Here is a 25,597-nt window from a genome sequence, read left to right on the forward strand (position 1 = left end):
TCAGAGACCTCCACTGCCTACCCATCCAGAAGAACTGCCAATTGAAGAACCTCACGCATTTATACAAGGCTCGACACAACCAAAGACCTTCCTACATAAAAAACATTGTCTGAACTTACACCAGACTGCAAGACACTGGTGCTCTGCCTCACTTTCCCTTGCACTCACCCACACATCCATTGTAGCCACAGCTTCTCTGAACAGCATCCTTCCTGGAGGACTTCAGAAAGCGACTCAAGGCCTCACTCTTTGATGGGGGCAAGGCAACCTCAGACCCAGAAACCCCTAGGGGTGACAGTGTTGCACTATACAAATATGAATTGTTTGGCTGATTAAATGATTGATTCAAATGGGTGCATATGACATTACTTCCTTTAGAGTCTCAAAAGCTTTTCGACAGTTTACTTTTGTTGGTTAATTTTTGGAGGTCAATTCTGTGAGGGGTGCTACAATAGCACCATACCCCTTCACAAACCTCCTGAATACCTGGTGAAGCCAATGAATGTCCCGACTAGAGATTGGGTCCCGAAACGCCTGGGTCCTGGGGTCTAAGGTTTGAATTTGGCCTCCACTAACAAGATGTCCCAACTATGCAGCTGAGCCCTGTCCTATCTGGCACTTGCTTGCCTTGATAGTGAGTCCTGCCTTCTGCAGGGCCCCAAGGACCTTTCCCAGATGGATTAGGGGATCCTGCCAAGTTGAGCTATAGACAGAAATTCCCATCTAGATATGCTGCACTAAAAGACTCCAACCCAGCCAGGACTTTGTTCACCAACCTTTGGAAGGTGGCAGGGGAATTCTTTAAGCCAAAGGGCATAACAGTAGACAGGTAATCAGGAGCCCTTGGCTTGCCTTACGATTGTGGGATGTTTTCTCCATGTAGTCATCCATCCTTGAACGAAGGCCAAGAACATAATCTACTATGTCCAATTTGGGTCCTTTGAGAGGCTTACCCTATCCTTCCCTTACCAAACTCAGTGGACCTCTAACAGGATGGCCAAACAAAAGCTAAAAGGGACTACATTCCTTTCTGTGGCACCTCTCTGTAGGCGAAAAGCAGGCATGGCAACAGGACAACCCATCTCATTCTGAGTTTTTCATGGAGTCCCATGCTCATACCTTTTGTGGTTTTGTTAAACCTCTCAAAAAGGCCATTGGCTTGTGGATGATATTTGGCAGTGAACTAGTTTGTCACCCAACATTAAGCCCACGTGGTTTTCAGGTAAGCAGACATAAAGTTACCACCTCTGTCTGAAACCACCTCCTTAAGGAATACCCACATGTGTAAAAATGCTGAATAGGGCCTGGCAACTGCAGGAGCAGTGACAGTTTTAAAGGGGACTCGCCTCAGAATACCTGGTGGCATGATCCACTACCACCAGCATAAATCTATTTCCTGATGCTCTTTGTGGGTCAAGGGCTCCAACAGTGTCAATCCCTACCCTTTTAAAGAGCACCCCAACCTCTGAAAGTGGAATGAAGTGGGGCTTTGGTTTGTTACCTGCCCTGCTACTGGCTTGATGGGTAGCACAAGAGTTACAAAACCCCTTCACCTTCTGAGACATATTGGGCCAGTAGAAGTGGACAATTAACCTACTTCAGGATTTTGTCTGTCCAAGATGCCCAGCTAGGGGGATGTCATTGCCCAATGTGAGGAAGAATTCTCCATAATACCACTCTCCTAGTAGCACCAGGTTTGGGATCTCTGGCCTCAGTGTTAAGGAGTCCCTCCTCCCAATAGATCCTCTGGTAATAACTGACATTCCCATTTTCCTGGGCAGCAGCTTGCTGTCTTAGGCTTGCAAGAGTGGGACAGGTTCTTTGCCCCTGGCAAAGACCTTCCTTAGAGGGTCTTCCTGGTCCTAGGAGCCCTGCTATGTAAGGCCCGAGCTACTGAGGCTCAGTTTCCTCAAGGACTGACAGGTCTTCTCCCTGAGGAGATGAAACCTGAGCTTGTGTATCTTCAGAAGTTGGTTTCCCAGCCTTCTTGTCTTTTCCCTTGGAGGATTGTACCATTATTCTAGGCTCTAATACCTTCTTCTCACCCTGGGCTTTGCTTTGTGCTCTTCTTTTTACACACACCGATTGAGGTATTCCCAGCATGGCTGCATTGTGTCTCATCTCTACTTCAGCCCATGCTGAGGTTTCCAGATGATTACCTATCAGACATTCTACTGGAATTCCAGAGGACATGACCACATTCATTTGGTCAGTAACCCTTCCCTATTCCAAGGTCACCATAGCATGGGATGAACTTTGATATTGTTATCAACATTGGTAACTGGATATGTCTGTCCAGTTAAGTATTGTTATAAGGATATCAGCTTTTCAGTCGCCATGGTGACACTTGCACCTGTAATCCTTAGTGCTTCTGCTTCTACTTCAACCCATTGATTTGTGACTTTTATCTGTATTTCTCCAGGTTACTAGGCCAGACAGCCAGGGTAGCCATATCCACCCCTCCATCTGTGATTAAAGTAGCTTCAGTGTGCTCTCTGGCTTGGGCAGGGCACAACAGGGATCCCATCTGGAGACTACCAACTTCTGTGGGTGATGGGCTACTGGTAACCCTTTTGGGGCAGGAAGAGACTCAGTTTGGTGTCCATTATGCTTACAGAGATGGCATCAAGTCTTCTTGGAATCCCAGTTTTTACCCTGATACCCACCCTTAGATTGGGATTTGTATCTGGGCCCACCCTGCTGAACATGTTTTTAGGGGTTTTTCTCCTTTGTGTCCCACATCTTCCCTTTGGGTGGATTAGTAAAAAACTTCTTTTGGTAACCTCTACCTTGGTTCTTTTTGGACAACCTTGTTTTGACCCATTGGTCAGCCTTCTTCCCCAGCTCTTGGGGAGAGGCTAACCATAGGTCCACTAGGTACTGATGCAGTTTTTCACATGTAAAATTACTTAACAGATGATTCTTCGCTGTTAAATTATAGATCTTTGCATAATCTTGCTCCTTGCTGCTTCAACAAAATGAACAAAATCTATCCAGGACTGACTCAAGGTTTTGTGAGTCTCCCTGAACTTGATCCTGTAATCCTCAGTGGTGAGTCTGAGCCCTCAATCATTGTATCCTTCATGAGCTCATACTACTCAACATCTTCCTCATTAGGTGTCAGGAGTTTATCCCTGCACTTTCCTAAGAACAACTCCCACAGTAGAGAGCTTCAGTGTCTCTGGTTTAACTTTGTTATTTTACAAGCCCTCTCAAAGTCTGTAAAACACTTTGTGATCTCATCACCCTCAACAAATTTGGGACCAAACATTTTCTCTCTTTCCCTATTTACTTTGTTTCTGTCACCATTTATGGCTGCTAGACCGATCTCAGTCCTCTCTCATTTGTGCAGCCATAATTTTGACTTCAACAGATGCCTTTCTGGCTAGTTGTTCATGGAATAATTCCTCTTCCACTTGTTCTTCTTCCTGTCCTGAGTTACCTGACCTACCCCTAGTAAGGGAAAGCACTAAAGGTACAGTTTTAGGGTAGATGTCATGGGGAACCTTATGACCTTCTCTCTAGTTGGGTTGGGGGACAGTCTCCTGGAGTACTGTCTTCACTTTCATGGGCACTGTCAACCTCCTCAGAGGGGACATGATCACTTACTGCTGGGTTGCATCAAACTCTGCAAGTTCATGCTGGAGGCTTGTTTTTGTAGGGGTTGAGGCAGTTTTGATTTTGCTGGCTGTACACAGGTTCCTTAACTACTTCACACTAAGATGCAGATAAGGGGTCACGTTGAGTTCCTGTACTACCTCATCTGTGCCAGATATCTTTAGTACAGTTGGGCCTTTTTAGAAAACTGCCAAAATAAATGCTGAAAGTTTTTTTTAAACCCTAACTGACTAGTAAACTTTTTAAATTTCAAGACTCAAACCTGAATGCCTCAGCGGTTCCTGCCGGCTCCATGTATCCAGTGGTAGCTAGCATTGCTTTTGGACAGAGGGAGCTGATAAACATGCATCTCCCTCTGTCCAAAAGCAATTCTGTCCCACTTTGTACACGCAAGAGCATCTTTTCTGCTCTTGCTTGCATGAAGCAGAGCAGAGTTTGCTATGGCTTGGCTGGATCGGTGCTCTGCACAGCCATAGAAAATGGCATTGTCCCAGGGTGGGCCCCCTGGGACATTGCTGGAGCTGGCCCTGGGTGGTGGCAGTCCCCAGGGCCATCAAGGGCTCTAGGAGGAGGGCCCCCGGGAGGTGGTGGTCCCCAAGGCTGCGGGGGGGCACACAGCCCATCGAGTTCAATTGAAAACAAGCTCCAGGGAGGTGGCAGTCCCGGGCTGTGGGGGGTCAGCACGGCCCACTGCATGTTTTTAAATTGAAGCCTCAGGGAGGTGGGTGACCCTGGGGCTGCGTGTGGGGAGGGTTCTGTGCACCCCGCACTTATTTGTTGAATTAAAGCTCCCCAGAGAGGGTGGTCACTGGGCCAGCTGGTTGGGCCATACGGTCCTCCTACCAATGCATATTTAAAGAAGCCTGGGAGAGGTGCTGGTCCCCGGGACATAATAAGCCCCGAGGGGGTGGCATGAGCCCCTTCTTAAAATTGCAAATTCTCCCGGTCCGGACCCACCATGCTCCATTTTATTTGGGGATGGATCCATGGATTCTGCCGAATATTCAAAACAAAAATGCTTTTTTGGGTACTGGGGGATCGTAGTGGGACAGGCCCAAGAGGCCTAGGGGTCAGGGAATTTCTACCCTGTTCCCTTTTTTTTTTTAAAACATTTTGTGGGACACAGTTCAACCAAGTCCCAAGATGGATACCAACTCTTCCTGGTTGAAGTGTTGGCAGCCAATCAAATTTCAGTAGGTTTCCAGTAGGCTCTCTGGCTCCCAGATATCTATGTTTTTTAAACTTAAAAATCTCTGAAACTACTGAATGGATTTAGACAAAATTACAAAAAGCTCGTTTTCTGGACCAACATTTAGCTGTCTTCCAAATTTGGTGTGTTTCCGTTCAGTGGTTTGGGTCGTTGTTGTGTTCTAAAAATAAAAAATCCCTATAGACATACCATGGGGAACGTGATTTGGGACCACCCTTTTTCCTTGCCCCTGCTTGGCGAATCACCCTTAAACTTTCAACACAGCAGCTGAACCAAAAAGGAGAAGTTTTATGAAAAGTTGGTAAAGATTCATGAAACGGTGCCAAAGTTATTGCCAAAACAAAAAACTCATTTCCTATGGAAGCGTTGATCCTGACTTTGACTGTGAGTAGGTAATATGTATATATATGTGTATATATATGTATATATATCTGTATATATTTGTGTGTGTGTATATATATATATATATATATTCACTGAAAAAACCATAGGTTTCATGCACGTTATAGATAGGAATTGGCATTTAAAAAACCTTTGAAATTCACTGAAAAAACCAAAGGTTTCAGGGGCATTATAGTTAGGAATTGGCATTTAAAAAACGTTTGAAATTCATTGAAAAATCCATAGGTTTCATGCATGTTATAGTTAGGAATTGGCATTTAAAAAACCTTAGAAATTCACTGAAAAAACCATGGGTTTCAGGGGCGTTATAGTTAGCTGGACATTTCCCTCGTACAAAACCCTAGAAATTCCCCTGTTATAGTTAGTTCAGCTAACTATAACTCGCGCCCCCGCAATGCACTGCTGATGACGTCACATATTACATCACTCATGACATGGTCAGTGACATCACTGATGACATCACTGATGACATCTCAAATGACATCACTGATGACATCACCGATGACGTCATCTATGTGATAAATTAGTACACCTTCTCACACCCTAATATAACTTTTGATACACCAACTCAATATTTCAGACGGCCATTTTGAAGACCATAGATACTCCAATACCAATAACTACATAACCACTCATTGACTCTTAGGTCTACATGCACCTCCACTCACTCACCTGTACAGTCACTCATACTTACAGTCACTCCGTACAAGACTATCATATGCATTTATACACATATATAGACACTCACACACTGCCAATCATCCATTGAGGTACTGACACACCTAGTCAGTTGTGCAAATAATTAAACACAATCCAATTGACTCACCTATACAGTTAAACACACTCAAGTTCACTTACTCATAAAAATACTAAAAAATGTTGACACTCTTATTCAATTACTAGTACAAGCACACACTCATCCATACAGCCAGTCCCGCAATCACACACTCTCACATATAGATAGTTATTTACTCTTATACACATATACACTGTGTTTCACATATGTAGTTACTGTCACATGTACAACTGAGATATACATTCAATCACTAACACACCATTGCATACACTCACCCAACCATACTGTCCATCACAGTTGCACTCTTAAAACCATGCACCCATAGAATCACCCACTCACACATCTATGCACAGAGTCACACACACCCCACCCACACATACACTCAGGAACCCATACAGATACTCAGACAACCAATCAATAACCCATTGAGACACTCATATTGCTATTCACAAAACCATGCAGTCGTTTATACACCAACAGATAGACAGATACAGACATTCCCACAGTTTAGTCACTAGTCTGCAGTAAGATACATTTAATGACTCACTTATAGAGTCAGTTACGCACCTAGAAAATCATCCATTCACACACTTGTACACCCACTCATTCTTCCACCGGCCTTTCCCTATATATATTAAACATATTAAAACTGTTCAGAAACACATACTCAAAGGATGACGTCATCAGTGATGTCATCAGTGATGTCATTTGAGATGTCATCAGTGATGTCATCAGTGATGTCACTGACCATGTCATGAGTGATGTAATATGTGACGTCATCAGCAGTGCATTGCGGGCGCGCGAGTTATAGTTATCTGAACTAACTATAACGGGGGAATTTCAATGGTTTTGTACGAGTGAAAAGTCCAGCTAACTATAACGCCCCTGAAACCTATGGTTTTTTAAGTGAATTTCTAAGGTTTTTTAAATGCTAATTCCTAACTATAACATGCCTGAAACCTATGGTTTTTTCAGTGAATTTCAAAGGTTTTTTAAATGCTAATTTCTAACTATGCCTACAGAGATAGGACATGTGAAGAAAGAAGAAAAAAAGCACAGAAAGAAAAAAAAGAAATGCAGAAAGAAGCAACAGAAGTCCTCAAAGACGAAGAAAAGTGCAGGAAGAAGGATAACATGCAGAAAAAACAAACAGAAGAGCAGAAAGAAGCCTTGTTGCAAAATCATCCTGTACCCTCAACTTTTTCAGACGGATACTGGTGGTAACTGAGTCTGACTAACCAGTCCTAGAGCCAGTGCTATGTTAAAAGACACTCAGAATACAGTGAAAACACCTACATACACTAGGGAACACTATGCGTTGGGGTCCCCCTGTGATCAGCATGACCTCCTCTGTAAGCCCCTAGTATATAAGAGGGCAGTGGATTAAAACTACCTCCTAAAACGCGCCACAGGGTGTGTTTGCACACGTCACCTCAGGCCCCGTTCCCTCACTTCCCCACTGTGTAAACACGCCCTGTGGCCGTTTTAAGTTGGGAGATTAAGTCCCCTTGAATCCTTAGGGGCCCTAGGGTCCAACTAGACCACTAGATACCTCCAGTAAGCGCCACAGAGCTGCGTTGCAGAGAGATGTAAAAAGGGGAACGGCCTAGACCACCTCTCTGCAACGCAGCGCAGTGGCGCTTACTGGAAGCACCTGGTGGGCTAGTTGGCTCCCAGGGTCCCTCAGGATTGAAGGGGAATTATTTCCCCAACTTAACACGCGCCACAGGGCGTGTTTGTACACGTCACCTCAGGCCCCATCCCCTCCCTTTTCCACTGTGTAAATGTGCCCTGTGGCCGTTCTAAGTTGAGAGATTAAGTCCCCTTGAATCCTAAGGGTCCCTAGGGTCAAATTAGCCCACTAGGTACCTCCAGTAAGCGCCACAGAGCTGCGTTGCATAGAGGTGTAAAAAGGGGCGTGGCCTCAGAACACCTGTCTGCAACGCAGCTCCCTGGCGCATACTGGAGATACCTGTTGGGCTAGTTGGCCCTCAGGGACCCTCAGTATTGAAGGGGAATTAATTCCCCAACTTACAACTGGCCAGGGGGCACGTTTGCAGAGTGCTGCAAGGAGGGGGCGTGGCCTCCGGCGCGATGCCGGTCTTTTATTTATTTTATTTTTTTAAGAAGGAGGGCTGTGTGGCCCCCCTTCTTTTTCTAATTTACTGGCCCCATCCCCCAGGGCCTGCACCCTAATTTTTCTTGTTGAAAAAAATACATTTGGCCCTCTCAAGGCCTTAATTTGCCCCGGGGACCCCAACCCCCGGGTTATGACCTTTTTTTAAAAAAATTCTTTAGGACGGGGCTGCGTTGCCCCCCTCCTCAGGCCACTTATGGCCCCAGGGACCCCATCCCCCGGGGCCGGACTTTGTTTTTTATTATTTTAAAAAAATATATATTTATAGAAACACCTAGGACATGCTGGACAAACCGTATGTACCTATCACTATGACGATTTGCGTGATATTCATTAAAAGGCGACTATGCATAGAATGAATCCACATGGAATGTATTTACTCCGCTAGTGAAGCTCTGACATGTCTGACGCCCTACCGTGCCTAATCTCGGCACCCCCACCGGTGGGTACTCTCCAAGTAGACACCCTTGTTGTTTATTTATACAAACATGGGTAGCTATTGACAGACACATTTAATATACACGCACACCAAGCCATTCGAAGGGGAATCGACAAAAATTCGACCAAACTATGCAAGAAATCCCCCTCACGGTTAATAAAACACACATCCACCGCCGGATGTGTAATACTTTTTATTTTGCTCTCTGGAAAGGAGACAAACCTCACTTGAGAGTCACAGCGTGCTCCTGGCTGAGCCCAATGCTATGTTACACCCACCAGTGCCCGCCGAGTGCCTCACACCTCTGTGTTGTATTCCACCAGCTAGTGCGTATGCTATGACACTCTCTAGCCCAAGTGCACTGTAACACCACCCTGTGAATATGTCATGCCACACTTGCCTTCGCACGGGTTATATTGCCCCATCTAACGTGCCTTCCTCGATGCCTATGTTATAACGCACAGCGCTATGCCATACATATTACAATCTGGGATCCATATCTTTGTCACAGTGCTTATGCAACGTTACACTCCCCAGCACATATTTTATATTACAACCTTAGAGACTAGTTAGGTTACACAACACTGCCCTGTGCATATTACACTCCAAGGCGCATATCGCATAGCACGCGCTAGTGCCTGTGCTATCTCGCGCTCTCCAATGAATCTGTCATTGCGCACAATATATTGCATATTATATTTCACGCCCTGGTTCATCTTATATCACACTTTTTGGTGCATAGTTTATACCATATACTATATCTAGTTTTCATTTTCAATCGTGCTCTCAGGACTATGTTCTATATAACACTGCGTCCACCTACCCTTTTCACGGGCATTACATTTTGCGATGGGGGGTGGAGGGTCAGGGGGTGTTTCTGCCAAGTGAGCCCGGAGTCACAGTCACAAACGTCCTCTTCTTCCTGAATAAAAGTGAGATTATGCTGCATACTTGTTCATATTTTAAGTAGTGTGCACAGACACACATTTTAAAAACAATAAAGTTCCTAATATCCACCTTCTCTGAACAGTTAGCTTGCTGCCCCATCCACCTCCTCCCTATCGTCTGTTGTCTGAATCCATGGACTAGCCTCCTCCCTCCTGCCATGCATGGTCTGATGTGCTGCTGCTGGAGCGGGTTATGCAAACTTTTTGTATACCCATCCCATTTTGCATGTTGTTTTATTAATTAGATTAACTAATTAATCATAATCGTACTAATGGTTTGGAGTGATGTGGAAATAACTAATCAACCTTATTTATGACCGAAATACATGTGGGATTTGCATCTGAATGGCCTATTTAATGACGTGAACTAAATTTCGTACGCATATTAATGATAGATAATTAGAACATTGCATGATATATGCCGCTTTGGTGATGAAATTGTGATTCGTGCTTTATTTTGTAAGTATAAACCGCATTGAGTGTTGCTTTTGGCTAGATAAATACACACACATATGGGTATTAGCGAGGGAATAACATTTAATTAGTCATTTCTATGTATTAATTACGTTTTTGTGTTTCTTTGCTTAAGTTGACCCCAATTGGGAAAACTTTGTAAAGCGTTATGATGTTATCGCCTTGCAAGAGACTTGGGACTTGGAGTGTGACTACTGGATAGATGGCTTCACATCCTTCTTTGTCCCTGCTTTGCCTTCCCCTGCCGGACGGAACATAGGAGGTCTCTTGATGCTGGTTTCGGTGAATTTAAAAGGCAAATTGATCATGATAGACTGCGCTTCCAATAACTTTATTATTCTGGAGTTAACTTTAGAGGATGGTGGTAAACTACTGTTGATTAACTGTTATAGTGCTCCTAACAGCAATCCAGAATCCTTGCATTTTAACTGGTTATCTGATTTTTTAATTCTCTACGGAGACAAGCATTCCACTCTGTATCGATTCATTTTAATGGGTGATTTTAATGTTCATTTGTGTTCAAAATGTGTTATGGCGGAATCGGAGGGGCCAGACAGCGTGTCACCCCCTCATTTAGAACACACACTGAAGGGTCGAGCACTTGAACATGTACTGCAGGAAAATGAGCTATTTGAACCTGAATTTTATGATAATAGTACACGGGTTGCCACCTACACGGGAAGGGCTAGCGACTCGATAATTGATTTTATTTTTGTTTCGAGATATTTTCTTAATCATGTGATTTCATATAATGCAATTGCTATGCCCATGAGTGATCATAATCCTGTTGGATTGGTGTTAACAAATAGTGCCTTCTTGTCAAAATCTGTTGTTCTCCATCGGATTATATTGCCTGTAAAGGAAAAGGATCAGGGGAGAAGACTTAAATGGGAGACGGTTGTACCGGAAATTTTTTTTTACAACTTTATCCAACTCAGTCGCGGAAGAGTTAATTGTGTGTGCCACTCCATCAGCTGGGCACAATGATATCATATCTTCCTTTGAAGATATTTGCCGGTTTGTGTCTAGCAGTCTCTTAGCCAAAGGGCAGGGGGCTACACAACAGCCGGCTAAAGGCTGGTTTGATAAAAATTGCAGTAAAGCTCATAACCGCCTTAAAAAAGCCTTCAACCATCGCCCAAGGGATAAGGAGTTTGTGGCGCGATTAAGAAAGGATTATAACACGGCCACTACTCTGCGTAAAAATGAATTAAAAAGCAAAGCTTGGGAGGACTTAAGGGATAAAGCCACTCTAAAAAATAGCGCTGAGTTTTGGACAATAATAAATTCCCCATTACTTACAGGCGCTCAAAACTCAGCACAGGAATTAAATATCTCAGAGGACGATTGGCTATGCCATTTCGAAAAAATTTATGACAGTCACAGGGAGCCGGACCCTTTTATAATCCCCGTAAATGAGAGCCCCATGGAGCCTATGAGTTTTGAAATCAGTGAGGTACTTAGAGCCATAGAGGAGACAGCAGGGCGCAAGGCCCCGGGCCCCGATGGAGTGCCAGCGGACATGTTCAGGGCAAATCCACTGTTTTGGGGAAACATTTTAACTAGAGTTTTTAATGCCGCCGCAATAGTGGGTTTCCCTCAGTCCTGGTCTCTAGCTACAATCGTCCCAATATTCTAAAAAGGGCAGAGAGGAGACCCAAAATGCTATAGACCAATATCGCTTCTGGACTCCTCGGTAAAAATTTTAGGCAAGGTTGTCCTGGCGAGGATTTCTGCGTGGGCTAAGGGGAATAACATCTTGTCCGAGGCACAATTTGGCTTTAGGTCAGGGAGGAGTACTGAGGACCAATGCCTCAACCTCCACCTCATACTCTCCAAATATACCAGAGCAAAAGGGGGCAGCTTATTCCTTGGTTTTATGGACCTGTCCACAGCTTTTGATCTTGTTAATAGATCTAAGTTGTGGGCAATGTTGCTGGAGATGGGCCTCAACAGTTCCTTGGTACACTTTTTGGCGGAGCTCCACAAAGATCTGAGGGCCCGTATTAGAATATGTAGAGATATCTAGTGCTGATGTCACCAGTTGGTCACCTAGCTACGAGTAGAATGCAAATGAGGGAAGATTCTAGTGGGGAGCGGTTAGTACAAGGAAGACTGAGTTGTTGAAGCTGTATTTGCTGGGATGCTGTGATATGAATAAATCTACACTAAATACAAGAAACCTGTGAAGGCTCTTCTTTTCATGGCGACGAGGGGTCTGCGCAAGGAAGCAGAAACAGCATCCCATCCTTGGATTATTAAAAGAAGATAAAGGAAGATAAGGGCATAGGACCATAGAAGATAAAGGCAAAGAAGATAAAGGCATTAGTTATAGGCAAGAAAACTTAACACTCATCTCTGTGAGTACCCTATTTCTCAAGATTATAACGTTGAGTAACTATAAGTGTTTGGTAATGCCTCAATGGTGCTGAATTTCATATTCTCTAGCACAAGCCAACATCAACACAACTTTAATCTATTTAAAGACTTGACCTGTTGCTTTGTTTCAAGTGAACTCTAGCACTGCTGTCGCGTATGAAGAGTGTTGCTATTTTAGTGATTTAACAACGTTTAAATTTCAAAGGCACGCTGACATTTATTGAAACGATGAGCGCGTATGTTTAAAAGCTTTTTCATCTTTTGAAAAGTGCCGGGATGTAATGGGTATTTGGAGCGCGTCTTGAACAAGATCGGAATTGTCAATTACTAAACAAATACCAGACGTGTCATCAGAAGCACTTAACCGGCTCAAGTATTTACTTTCAATTACGCGTCCATTTCGTCTCGCGTTTAGCTGCTCGAGCCATTTAAACAAACAATGCTGTTCACGCTCGGCTTCACGAGCTAAGTAATCGACTTCACGAGCTGAATGATGCGCGTTGCCTCACGCTCGACACCTCAGATTCGAGTCCCCGCTTTGAATCAACATTAACGCATGTGCTAGCAAGCTTGTGTTTTCAAGCTAAAAAAAGAGAAAGGCATCTAAACGCTTTATCTACAAGGGGGAAGAAGTAATAAATGACTAGTTCTACAACAAGAAGAAAGGATTGATTACCTTCCCTGAACAGTTGCCTTCTCTATGCTCCAAACAATACAGAGTGCCAGAACAAGTAACACTAAAAAAGGACTATTGTAATAAACACTGGAAAAGGACCAATCTTCACAATCTTCAAGCCACTTCATAAAACGACTTGGAAGATCTGAAATCAGGATTGCAGACATCAATAACAATAATAATACTTCAATAATTCACCATTCAAGTTAATATTTTAATTCATTATTTTAGATTTTTATTTTAAAATTAACCTATTCCTTTACAGAGAATATGTCAGATCAATCCATGTCATCTCCACCTCCTTTTTTAGTGTCTCCAGGAGAGCCATCAATACCATGGTTACAATGGAAAAAATTATTTATAACCTACCTTTTAGCCATTGGGGGAGACAAATATGGTCCTGTTAGACGACAAGCAATTCTTTTACATCATTTAGGAGTAGAGGGTAGAAGAATTTATGAAGAAATTCCAGAAATATCTTTAGGTATGGGAGATGGCCAACCTACTAATATATACGATATGTCCCTACAAATGTTAGAATTTCACTTTAAACCAAAAACAAATGTTGTACTTGAACGTCATAAATTTTTCACCAGGAACCAGAAAGACGGTGAAGATATAAAATCGTATGTGTCTACCTTGAGAGGGTTAGCAGTAACATGTAAATTTGAACAGTTAAACGATTCTTTAATTAGAGATCAATTAGTACGATGTGTAAATAACAAAAAGATAAGGGAAAAGTTGTTAACAAAAGAATATAATTTAGATGAAACGATTGGGATTGCAAAGGCAATGGAACATACAGACATTTGGATAAAAGAAATGGATAAACCTCTTAATAGCTTCAAACAAGAAAAAGTAGAGCTTATTGAGAAAAAAGGTGACAACAAAACTGATGCGAAGAAAAATTCTGACGATAAGCTGTTACCATTCCAATCGTCTAGGACAAGTTATCAACCAAGAGAAATTAAATGCTTTAGATGTGGTGCTCCAGGGCATATAGGTACTAGTTTTAACTGCGCTGCAAGAGGGACATTGTGCAGAAATTGTGGTAAGAGGGGACATTTCTCTAAGATGTGTAGAACGAAGGGTATTGGTAAAAATAGAGTCCAAGAAGTAGAAGATGTCTGTGAGTATGTTGATGATATTTTTCTAATGGTTGATGTTATTCATGAAGAACCTCAGGTAAATGACATCAAGGAATTGTCTCAATCTGATGTGAAAATGGAAAGTACAGATAAGTTGGAAAAGCCACATTGTAATGTCACACTTGATGGGAAAGAAGTTAGATTATTAGCTGATTCAGGGAGTTTGTATACTCTTCTGTCAAAAAATTCCTTTGAGAGAAATTGGCCTAAGGGCCACAGTCCAACAATGGGTAAATCTGATATCCGTGCAGTAGGATATGCTGGGAAAAGGATAGAAATTCTAGGAGTGTGCTGGATGACTTTAACATTCAAAAGTGAGGCGGTCAAGGGTAGGATCTATATTACAGACTTTGGGTCAGACCTCTTGGGATGGAGACATCAAAAAGATTTGAATATTGTCATTGACCCTAATGCCAAAGAACCTGTTATGGTCCTAGAAAAAGCAAATGTGCAAGATATATCCGATAATGAGAGACTATTTGACAAATATCCTAATGTGTTTTCTTCCAAATTAGGATTATTAAAGGGATTTTCACACAAGATTATTTATAAGACAATGCAAAGGCTGTTGTCCACAAAGTAAGGAATGTACCCAATTTAATGTTAGAACCTCTACGCCAAGAAATTGACAATTTATTGAATCAAGGAATTATTGAGCCGATAGAGGCCTCTGAATGGTTGGCTCCAATTGTAATCGCGCCAAAGGATGGTAAAAAGATTCGCCTTTGTATTGACTTGGGCGATCTAAACAAGAACATTTGGGTGGATAGAGAACCTCTACCTAATATATCTGAGATGCTATCAACTATGGGGAAGGGACAAGTTTTTAGTGTTTTAGATATGTCGGCAGCGTACCATCAAATTAGTTTGCATGAAGGATCTAGACATTTGACTTCGTTTGCCACGCCTTTAGGTGCATTTAGATACAAAAGGATGCCGTTTGGACTAGCATCGGCGTCGGCTGTCTTTCAGAGGGCTATGAAAAGTATTTTTGGGGACATGAGGAAGGTCTGGTGCTTTCAAGATGACATCTTGATTGCTGGAGAAAATCATTCTGATCATGATAGGATATTTGAAGAGGTGATGAGGAGACTTGAGAAACATAATTTGACCATAAAAAAAGAGAAGTGTCAGTTGAAAAAGAATGTAGTTGACTATTTGGGGCATGAAATAAGTGCAAAAGGCATAAAACCAAAGAAAAACATTGTTAAGGCTATAACTTTAGCACCAGAACCAAAGAGTAAAGATGAACTAAGATCGTTCTTAGGACTTGCAGAGTATTGTTCAAAATATGTAAGTAATTTTGCAGAGACTGTTGAGCCCTTAAGGGAAGTTATGAAGAAGGGTGTCCCGTTTGAGTGGTCAGAGAAGTGCAAAACAAGCTTTGAACTTATAAAAAAAAAAATTTCTGAGGCACCCACATTAGGACGGTTCGAGGTTGGTGGGAGAACGATTTTAACCACAGATGCTAGTGGTGTTGGCATTGGTGCAGTGTTGTCGCAAGTAATTAAAGGCGAGGAAAAAATTGTTGGGTTTGCAAGTAGGAGATTGCAAGGTGCAGAAAGGTCATATTCCGTAATAGAGAGGGAAGCCTTAGCGTGTTGCTGGTCTATGTGCCACTTCAAATTTTATTTATGGGGTCTCCCATTCAAAGTCCGAACTGACCATAAGCCCTTACTGTACATCTTTAAAGGGGGAAAAGGATTGGAAGGAAGTGTAACACCGAGGATTTCTAGATGGTTACTATCTGTTATGGAATTTAATTATGATGTGGAATATGTCAAGGGGGAGAAAAATTTGGTTTCAGATTGTTTGTCGAGAATGCCTTTGGAGGAGAATTCTGAGGAAGTGTGTGGTGATATAAATGGAGATATCTGTAGTAATGTAGGAGTGTGTGCTTTGTTGTCTGAAGATTGGGAGAAAGCTATGAAGAATGATTCAGTGTTGGAAAAGGTGAAGACGAGAATTGTTAGGGGTTGGCATTTGGATGATTGCAAGGATCTTGATTTGACAGAGTTTTTCAAAGTTAAAGAAGAATTAAGTCTTTGTGGTGATAACATTATGAGAAGGTGGCAGATCATACCTCCGAAGGAAGTAAGAAAGCAGATTTTGGAAATAATTCATGAGGGTCACCCAGGTCAAGGAATGTCTAAAAGAAGGATTAGAGAATCATTCTGGTGGCCGGGAATTGATAGTGATGTCGAGGCTTTAGTAAAAGATTGTCAGTTTTGCCAGAATAGTGACAAATCAAAAATTGTACGTCAACCTCCTCTAGAATGTACCAAGTTTCCAACAAAACCTTGGGAGAAACTGTCCATGGATTTTATTGGTCCGATTAATAAATTAGGAATGAGGGATAGGTTTATCCTAGTTCTAGTAGATTATCATTCCCAAATGGTTTACGATCCAGACTATGGGAGAAATCAGTACGGGTAATGTCATAAGGTTTCTTGAGAAGGTTTTCCTGGAAGAGGGATTACCAGGGAGTATTGTGACTGACAATGGAGTGCAGTTCACATCAAGAGAGATGGTGGACTATTTAAATAAGTTGGGAATTGTGCATGAGAGAGTAGCTTTATTCAGACCACAAGCGAATGGTTTAGTGGAAAGAACTAACCGAATAATTATGGATAACATACAGTTATCACTGGCTAATGGATTATCGTGGAAAGAAGAAATGAGAAAGATGGTGTGGATGCACAGAATTACTCCCCATTCTGGTACAGGAGTGGCTCCTTTTGTGTCACTTAAAGGAAGGGAGCCTGGGAAGAAAGAGTGTCCTGTATGGTTATGTAGGAAGGAAAAAATATGGGTTGACCGTGAGGAAATATCAAAAAAAGTGCAAGGGAATCAAGAAAAAATGAAAGGGATATATGATTATAGGAAGGGTGTAAAACGAGTGTGTGTCCAAAGAGGAGATTGGGTTGTAGTGCGGAAAAATGAGTGGGTCCGAAAAGGGGAAAGTAAATATCTTGGACCCTTTCAAGTTAAAAGTGTGAGATCCAATGTTGTCGACTTAGAAGATGGTACGACTTGGAGTTTAGGAAATATTTGTAAAGTGTGTCAACCATAAAGATGCCAAAAGGATACCAGTAAGATGGTTAGTCATGTCATGTTAATTGTAATGTATTTTAGATATGTAAATGAGAATTTTAGTAAAGAACTTAAGTAGTGTATTGTGTGCCACCTAAAGATAGAATTCTGTTTGACAAATGTTGTGTATAATCATTACTTATCTATTTATGTGTTTCAATATTATTTGTTGCAAAAAAGGGAGATATGTAGAGATATCTAGTGCTGATGTCACCAGTTGGTCACCTAGCTACGAGTAGAATGCAAATGAGGGAAGATTCTAGTGGGGAGCGGTTAGTACAAGGAAGACTGAGTTGTTGAAGCTGTATTTGCTGGGATGCTGTGATATGAATAAATCTACACTAAATACAAGAAACCTGTGAAGGCTCTTCTTTTCAGAATGACCACCGACGGAAAGTGTACCGAGAGTTTTAGATCCACTAGAGGGGTCCGCCAGGGATGCATCCTGGCGCCAATGTTGTTCACGCTTTACGTGAACTCGTTGGAGGGCTACCTAACGTCTGCCACAAAGGATTTCCCGAGCATGGGGGGTGCACCAATTCCGGTGCTCCTCTATGCCGATGACGCGGTACTTATAGCTAGGACCCCAGTTGCCTTACAAAAGCTACTTGACGCCTTTGGCAATTTTATGACTAGTCTCGACCTGGTGATCAACAAAAGCAAATCACATACCATGTCAGTAGGATGTGGTATGCGTAAAGAAAAAACTTTTTTTTGTGACGGAGAGGTGATTACTAGTGTCAAAGTCTTTACCTACTTGGGTGTGATCTTTGACCAGAGGGGAACCTGGACACCGCAGCTAACATCTAAAATGAATGCGGTAAGAAGTTCATATGCTGCAATTCTGGGTTTTGCTAAGAAATTGGGGGGGAAACCTATGGAGGCTATTATGGCCGTTTATAAAGCCAAGACAATCGCAATTGCTAGACATAGTTGGATGACTCTTCCGCACCCGACCTAGCGGCCGCCCTCCCACCCAACTTTGGGGCTATCTCCCATAACAGAAAAGATGGCAGAAAAGGGGGAGGAGTCGCGCTGCTATATAATAATGCCTTTAAAGCAGAAACTATCTGTGCTGAATGCATTGAGGGAGCTGACATCCTAGGCGTCAAGTTCTGCTCTCCCACAAACTGCCTCACGATAATCATCGTATATCGCCCGCCCAAAACCCCCCCAACATTTTTAGAACCTTTCTTGGGTCTGGTCCACGACCTCCGTACAAGATATGAGGGTCTTGTGGTAATGGGCGATTTTAACCTCCACTGGGAGGAGCCCATTAGAGACATTACGTCTAAACAGCTTGAAGACGCAATGACCGCACTAGAATTAACCCAGATTGTGACAGGCCCAACACACATGAAGGGTCATACCTTGGACCTGATATGGACCTCTGTTCCTGCCCTGCGCCCAGTCACTTCATTGCCCTGCATTTGGTCAGACCATTACCTCTTACAGGGTAGCTTAGCTTTCCCGAAACAAGAAAGCATCTCAGCCGACAAATGGCGGGTAGTGAGAAGATGGAACTCCATTAATCCGGATACTTTGCTATCTACTTTACTGCAACCCTCTCACCTAAACAGACTACCTGAAGATGACCTAGAGAAGGCCAGTCAAAAGCTATCGCAAAAACTAGAATCTGCAATTGAGGTGGTAGCCCCAGCTCGTAAGATAAAAATCAGGGAAAAAGGCAAAGGCGCTCCTTGGTTCAATGACGATTTGAGACTCCTAAAACGGGCCCTGCGTCAGTGCGAGAGAGCCTGGCGGAAGGGGTATGATCTCAACTGCCAGACTTTATACAAGGAAAAGCTTGCCTTGTATAAACAAGCCATCAGAACTAGAAAAAGTGAGTTCTACGAGAGCAGAATTGCCACAGCACTTAACCCTCAGAAGGAAATCTTCCAAGTACTTACTGAACTGAGGAAAAAGAAGGAACAACCGCCTTCTTTTACGCAGGAGGACTGCCATAAATTTCAATCCTTCTTTTCCTCAAAGATATCTGACCTCCTGATAGAGATCGAAAGCACCCCTAGATTCGACTGCCCGGAAACTCCGCTAACTCTCCCGCCCGCAATCACAGAGCCTTTAACCTCCCTACCCCTATTTACCAAGGACTCCCTGACAAAAGTGATGAACCAAGTTAAATCAGGCTCCCCAGCGGACCCTTGCCCCCCGCAGATATTTAAACAAGCATGGCCAGGCCTTGAGGAGGACATTTTATCGCTCCTAAATAGTTCCCTTACCTCAGGACTAGTCCCATCTACTCTCAAAGAAGCGAGACTGATCCCCCTGCTAAAAAAGGCTGGCGCCGATTCCAAGATTTTAAAGAATTACAGGCCCATATCTCAATTACCTTTTTTAGCAAAAATACTGGAACATCATGTGCTGTCCGCCCTCTCGCACCACCTGGAGAGTAACGCACTACTCGAACCCAACCAAGCAGGGTTTAGAGCCCACAACAGCACGGAACTAGTCATGTTATCAGTACTAGATGACCTACGTCTTAAAACAGATAATAAAGATCCCTGTGCCCTGGTGCTACTCGACCTCTCCGCCGCATTCGATACGGTCAATCATGACCTTCTTTTGTCGCGGTTGGGGGAGTTTGGCATCAAGGGCACGGCCCACGCCTGGCTGACCTCGTTCCTTGGCGGACGGGTTCAGAAAGTACAACTGGATGACATGGTGTCAGAGGCTGCTAAAATCACATGCGGCGTCCCGCAGGGCTCTGCCTTGTCCCCCTTGATGTTTAACACATATCTGCAGCCCCTCATTTCATCTCTGAATCAGATGGACTGCAACATATATAATTATGCCGACGACACCCAGATCATCATTCAGATAGGCGATTCCCCTATGGCTGATCAAAAATTGAAGAATATTCTAAAATTTACAGTCAACTGGATGACGGCAAATTTTTTGAAGATCAACCCGGACAAGACGGAGGTTCTACCTATCACAACGTCATCTAGCCCTTGGTGCGACCTCCTTTGGCCATCCGAATTAGGTAACGCCCCAATACCGGCAACAGCAGTAAAAAGCCTGGGCATAATCATCGACACAAATCTCACTATGTCAGCCCAGGTCTCGGCGGTGGTGGGCACTTGTGTAGGCCTCCTGAGACAACTGCGCAAGCTAGCTCCCATCCTAAAGGCAGACACTCTCAGACGAGCAGTGTCAGCCTTAATTCTGGCCCGACTGGATTATGGTAATGCCATGTACTTCGGCATTCCGAAAAAACTCACCAAGAGACTCCAGATCGTCATGAATGACGCGGCCAGACTTATATATAATAAACCAAGAAGGACACCGGCCACCCCCCTCCTCCGGGAGCTACACTGGTTGCCAGTGAATCAACGAGCCAAGTTCAAGGGCCTATGCATTACGCAGAAAGCCTTATATGGGCAAGCCCCAAAATACATCAAAAAACGCCTTGTCCCATATGCTCCTAACAGGAACCTACGCTCAGCCAACGCCGCCCTATTGATCTGCCCTAGGATCAAACGATCCACCATCGGTGGTCGGACATTTTCCCACACAATGCCCAAAGCTTGGAACCAACTGCCTGAAAATCTGCGCAAAGAAACTAGACTCCTGCCTTTTAGGAAAGAGCTAAAAACTGTGCTCTTTCAAGAGGCATGGGGTAACATCTAGTCGGTTTTCTTCCTGCCAGTACTCACTCGTCTGCTAAGCGCTTAGAGACCCCGGGGTGATAAGGCGCTCTACAAGTTAAAAATACAAATACAAATGGTGCAGCTGTCTGGGGTTACGTTAATTCTAAAGATATCCAGACTGAGGAAAATAATTTTTTTCGCTCACTGCTGGGTTTACCCCAGTCAACGGCTACCTACTCAGTACACCTAGAGTTGGGAATGGGTTACATCCTAGACATTATAAATCTAGCTCCACTATTGATGTGGATAAAGCTTTGGCTTAACCCAAACCTTAGCCTTAATCATCGGATCATCAAAGATTGTCTCCAACTTGATCACAGGAGGGATATTCAGTGGCTGTCTTACATTGAAACTACGACAGCACTTTTGGGACGCCCTGAAATATTTAGTAGACCTGAAGCCCTGTGTAGAGCTGACCTGCCGTGGGTGAAAACAAACTTTCTGAGAATTCGCATGGCCGAGCGCGAAGCCCACGATTTATGTAAACCCTCTGTGAGGGCTCATGTTCTGATATCTCCATCTTGTGTGCTGGCTCCTTATTTAATAACGGTAACCAACCCTTTTCATAGATGGCTTTTATCCAAATTTCGGTTTAATCAAACTTATACGGTGCTGTGGGATGAGAAAGACTGGTGCAAGCTTGAGGAATCGTCCCCATGCAAATGTGATGGTTTCTCTATTCATAATAGCCACTTTTTGTTTTTTTGTTCCTTCTATCATGAACCTCGCACTAGATATTTAAAATCTATTTTGAAGGACCTGGGTTTTATCCAGTATAAGCCTGCATTGTTATATTTACAGATGTTGCTCTCTCCACTAATTATGTACTGCACTGCTAGTTTTTTAGCCGCATCTGTGAGATGCAAGAGAGTAAGGCTAAGATTGGAAGAACAATAGAAACTTGGATCCATCTATACTGCTCATTCGAGTGCATTTTTTTAATGTATTTTATGCAATTATTGCCTTTTTATTCTGCTTTTTAAATTTATCAACTGTTTAATATTGTTTTAGATGAACTTTTGACATTTACTGTAGAATGCTTTTATGATTTTAATTAATCGAATAAAGTGGAATTTGACTTGACTTGACTTGACTATTCTGGCCTATCAAATGATGGCTGCTTTTGGTGCCTAACCCAACTGCCAACGCTGAACCAGGCTTGGGTGAAGTGAGCCTGCGCTAAAAGTTGAGCAACAATGGCCCTGTCTTGACCCCAGGCAAGCTGTACTTATCAAGGCCACTGGGAAAGGTGCCAGCGCTACAGACAAAAGGCTTTATTAAAGAACCGGAACCAGCAAGTATGCTGACAACATGGACTAAACCTTATGGGAACGGAGAGGTTGACCCCTGATCAGCCAATCAGAACAGTTTAAAACTCAATATTGTTACATTTTGCTATTGAAATTATTATAAAACCCATAGAATAGAGAGGTTGGAGGGTCGCTCCTTCGATTTCCTGATGATATGCTGACGAAGAGGACGGTGACACTACAGGACAGCTGTTAGCCTGAATCTTTGACGGACTGAATTAATGTCCAAAATCCTGATGAACTTAACCTGCTAAATTGATGGGCATAGATTTTAGCCAGAATAGGTAAATATGAATGGCAACTTGATCAAATGAATGATTTAATCTGCAATATTAATATACATTTGGATTTGAACATCTACAGAAATAAGTTGGGTTGTTTATTCATTGAAATGTGTTAATGAAAAGGTTAATTAGAGTATTAGAAATTCACTTAAATCTACAACTAACAGATCCATCCCGGTCATGAGGGGAATACCAAATGTAGAATCTAGGGCCTAATGAGTATAAGAAGGGTTGGTAGGTTTGTTGCTCATTAGGGTAAAGTGGTATCTTCCTCCCTCATTATCCAGCACTTGGAAGGATAATCGCCTCTCGTACGGACTGATGGTGAGTGTGTGTTGGTGTTATGGGCCCCACCAGCGAATGTATGTATAGTGTGCGTGTGTGAGATCTTTTGGTCCGCAACGGTAGGGAGGGATTTTGCACTCCGCGCTGGAGCACTGCCACTGCCCTCCATTTAGCATGATGTACCAGTCCACTCCTCCTGCCCTCCATTGACCAGTTCTATGGCCCATCATTGACCTGATTAGCCTCTGTGCTTAGCTTGCTGCCCCTATTCTCCTTCCCCCTGCCCTCCGATGTCTTTGTGCATGGCCCTGCTCCATCCTTTTTGCTCACCATGTTCCATGGACCTGCCACTCCTATCTACTCAGAGTGCCACTCCCCTCCCACCTGCCTAGCATTGTCAGATGACTGTAACCTGTCCCTGCCACCTCCACCCTGCCTGTCCACATGCCATGCCCCTATCCCCTTCCTCCTGTCCTCCATGGTCCATTTTACTGCCACACGCTTCTGCCCTCCCTGGTCTGTTGTGCTGCAACTGCTCCTCCTGCCTGCCCGCGCGGTCTGTTGTGAGGCCCCTTCCCCTGAACTCTCTTGTCTGTGCCCAGGTCCTGACCCTTCCTTCTATCCTCTATTGTCCTTTGTGCATGCCCCTGCACCCTCCTTCTTGCCCAACATAGCCATTGTGCTGCCACTAACCCTCCCGCTTTCCATGCATGGTCTTCTGTGCTGCCATGGCCCCTCCCACCTTCCCTGTGTGGTCAGCTAGCTGCCCCTGACCCCCTCCCACCTTCCCTCCATGGTCTGTGTGTATGCCATCATAGTCTCATTGTTGCTCTCCATGGTGTGTTTTGTTTCTAGTGCCCAACCTGCCTGACCTCCATGGTCATCTTGCTGCTCCTGCCTTGCCCCCTTGCCCCCAGCCCTCTGTTTCCATGTGCAGACCCCTATTCCCTCCCTCCTGGCTTGTCTGTTCCATTGTAATGCACCTGATCCGTCCCTCCTGCCCTTTATGGTCTGTTATGCTGCAGCTTTCTCTCCTGTCTGCCCATTATGGTCAGCTAGCTACCATTGCCTCTTTCCCCTCTGTTCTCTGTTGTCCATGTGCATGGTCCTGTCCCCTCCCTATTGCTTTCTATGGATTGTTGTGCTGCACTCCTGTCCCGCATGCGCTGTGTGGTGTATTGTGCTGCTGCAAACCCTGATGCCTGCCCTGTAGGGTCAGTTTGGTGCACCTCTCCATGTCCCTCCTGTCCTCTGTTATCCGAGTCCATGTCCCTACCCCAATTCCTCCTGCCTACCATGATCCAATGTACCATACTTGCGAACATTTTGAACTTGGTAAGAGGGAGATTTTGAAAAAAAACTGGGGTATTGAATTTCCCCTTTGAGTTACATTGAAAAAGAGGAGATTGTAGACAGGAGAGAGATCAAATAAAGCCCATTTGAGCTTTATTTGAGCTTAAAAACATTGGACCTTTCCTGGCTGAAACGAGTCTATTGGCATGTATGGTTGTACTACCACTGCCTCTTCCTTCTGCCCACAATGGTCTATTATATTGCTACAGCCTCTCTTGCCAGTCCTGTATTGTTGGTTTGTTGCCCCTGCCCCGCTTTCCATTGCACTCTATAGTCTGTTGTGCTGTCACAGCCCTTCCTGCCTGCCCAGTGTGGTCAAATTGTTGCATCTGCACTCTCCTACCTGCCTTCAATTTTCAGAGTCCGTGCCCCTGGCCTCTGCCTCTCAACAGTATCCCAATGAACAACTAGATTGCTAACATTCTATATTTATTACAAAAGTGTGGAACGCCTGACGTCATCTTGATGTAATCAAAACTGTAATACCTAGAGTATTTCCTTTAGAAATTACATACATGAGAGCGTCTTATTTGCATCAAAATTATGGTTTGTATTCTTTATGTTTTTTTATCCAGTTGACCACTTGATTAAATGTTGCACCTAGGGGAGAGGATGTGGTGTTCCTTCCAGAGCTGCAGACTTTGCAACTGGGCAACCAGGTTGGAGTTTCTGCTTCAGCTCAACATTCTGTGATTCTGGTCAAATCACTTAATCTCCCCATGTCTACAACCAAAATGAATTTGGTCTTGTGTGATGTAACCAATGCTCATGTAAAGCACTGACACAGTTGCCAACACATCTGACCCACTGCCTGTCATGTGGAGTGGCACACATGTCCCAACCCAGGACAATGCATGAGCTAATGGGCCTGCAATTGTGTCGTAAAAAGGCATACCTGCACTGAGGAGACACCCCCATGGCAAGCCAGAATGTCCAGGTACATAGCATCTTGACCACACACTGGTGCAAAAAATGTATGAGCAGGAATCATGTATTAAACAATTGACACATGCTGCAAAGCACAAACATTAAACCCTGCACAACATCACTGGGTCACTGCACGTTGAGTCTCTGTCCAGCCAATTATCACACACAGGTCAGACCTGGCAAGGAGACATAAGATTTGGCCATGTAGGCCTCACCGGCACAAATCTCCCATACCTGAGAGAATGTGATTGAGATAGATCAAGAAGTGACACCTCTTAATCAGGGTTTACAAAAATGTGCAGCAAGAATTCCCAAATGTACTCCACATCACCTCGTGAGGCTGCCAACACATATTTGTGACAAACAACCATCGACAGATAGTTGTGAATAGACACACAGGCACTGCCCAGTGTGAGTATGCACAAGCCAAATGGGGTCTCCCTGTCCA

Source organism: Triturus cristatus, chromosome 5_2 (genome assembly GCF_964204655.1).
Source record: "Triturus cristatus chromosome 5_2, aTriCri1.1, whole genome shotgun sequence".
NCBI classification, from domain to species: Eukaryota; Metazoa; Chordata; class Amphibia; order Caudata; family Salamandridae; genus Triturus; species Triturus cristatus.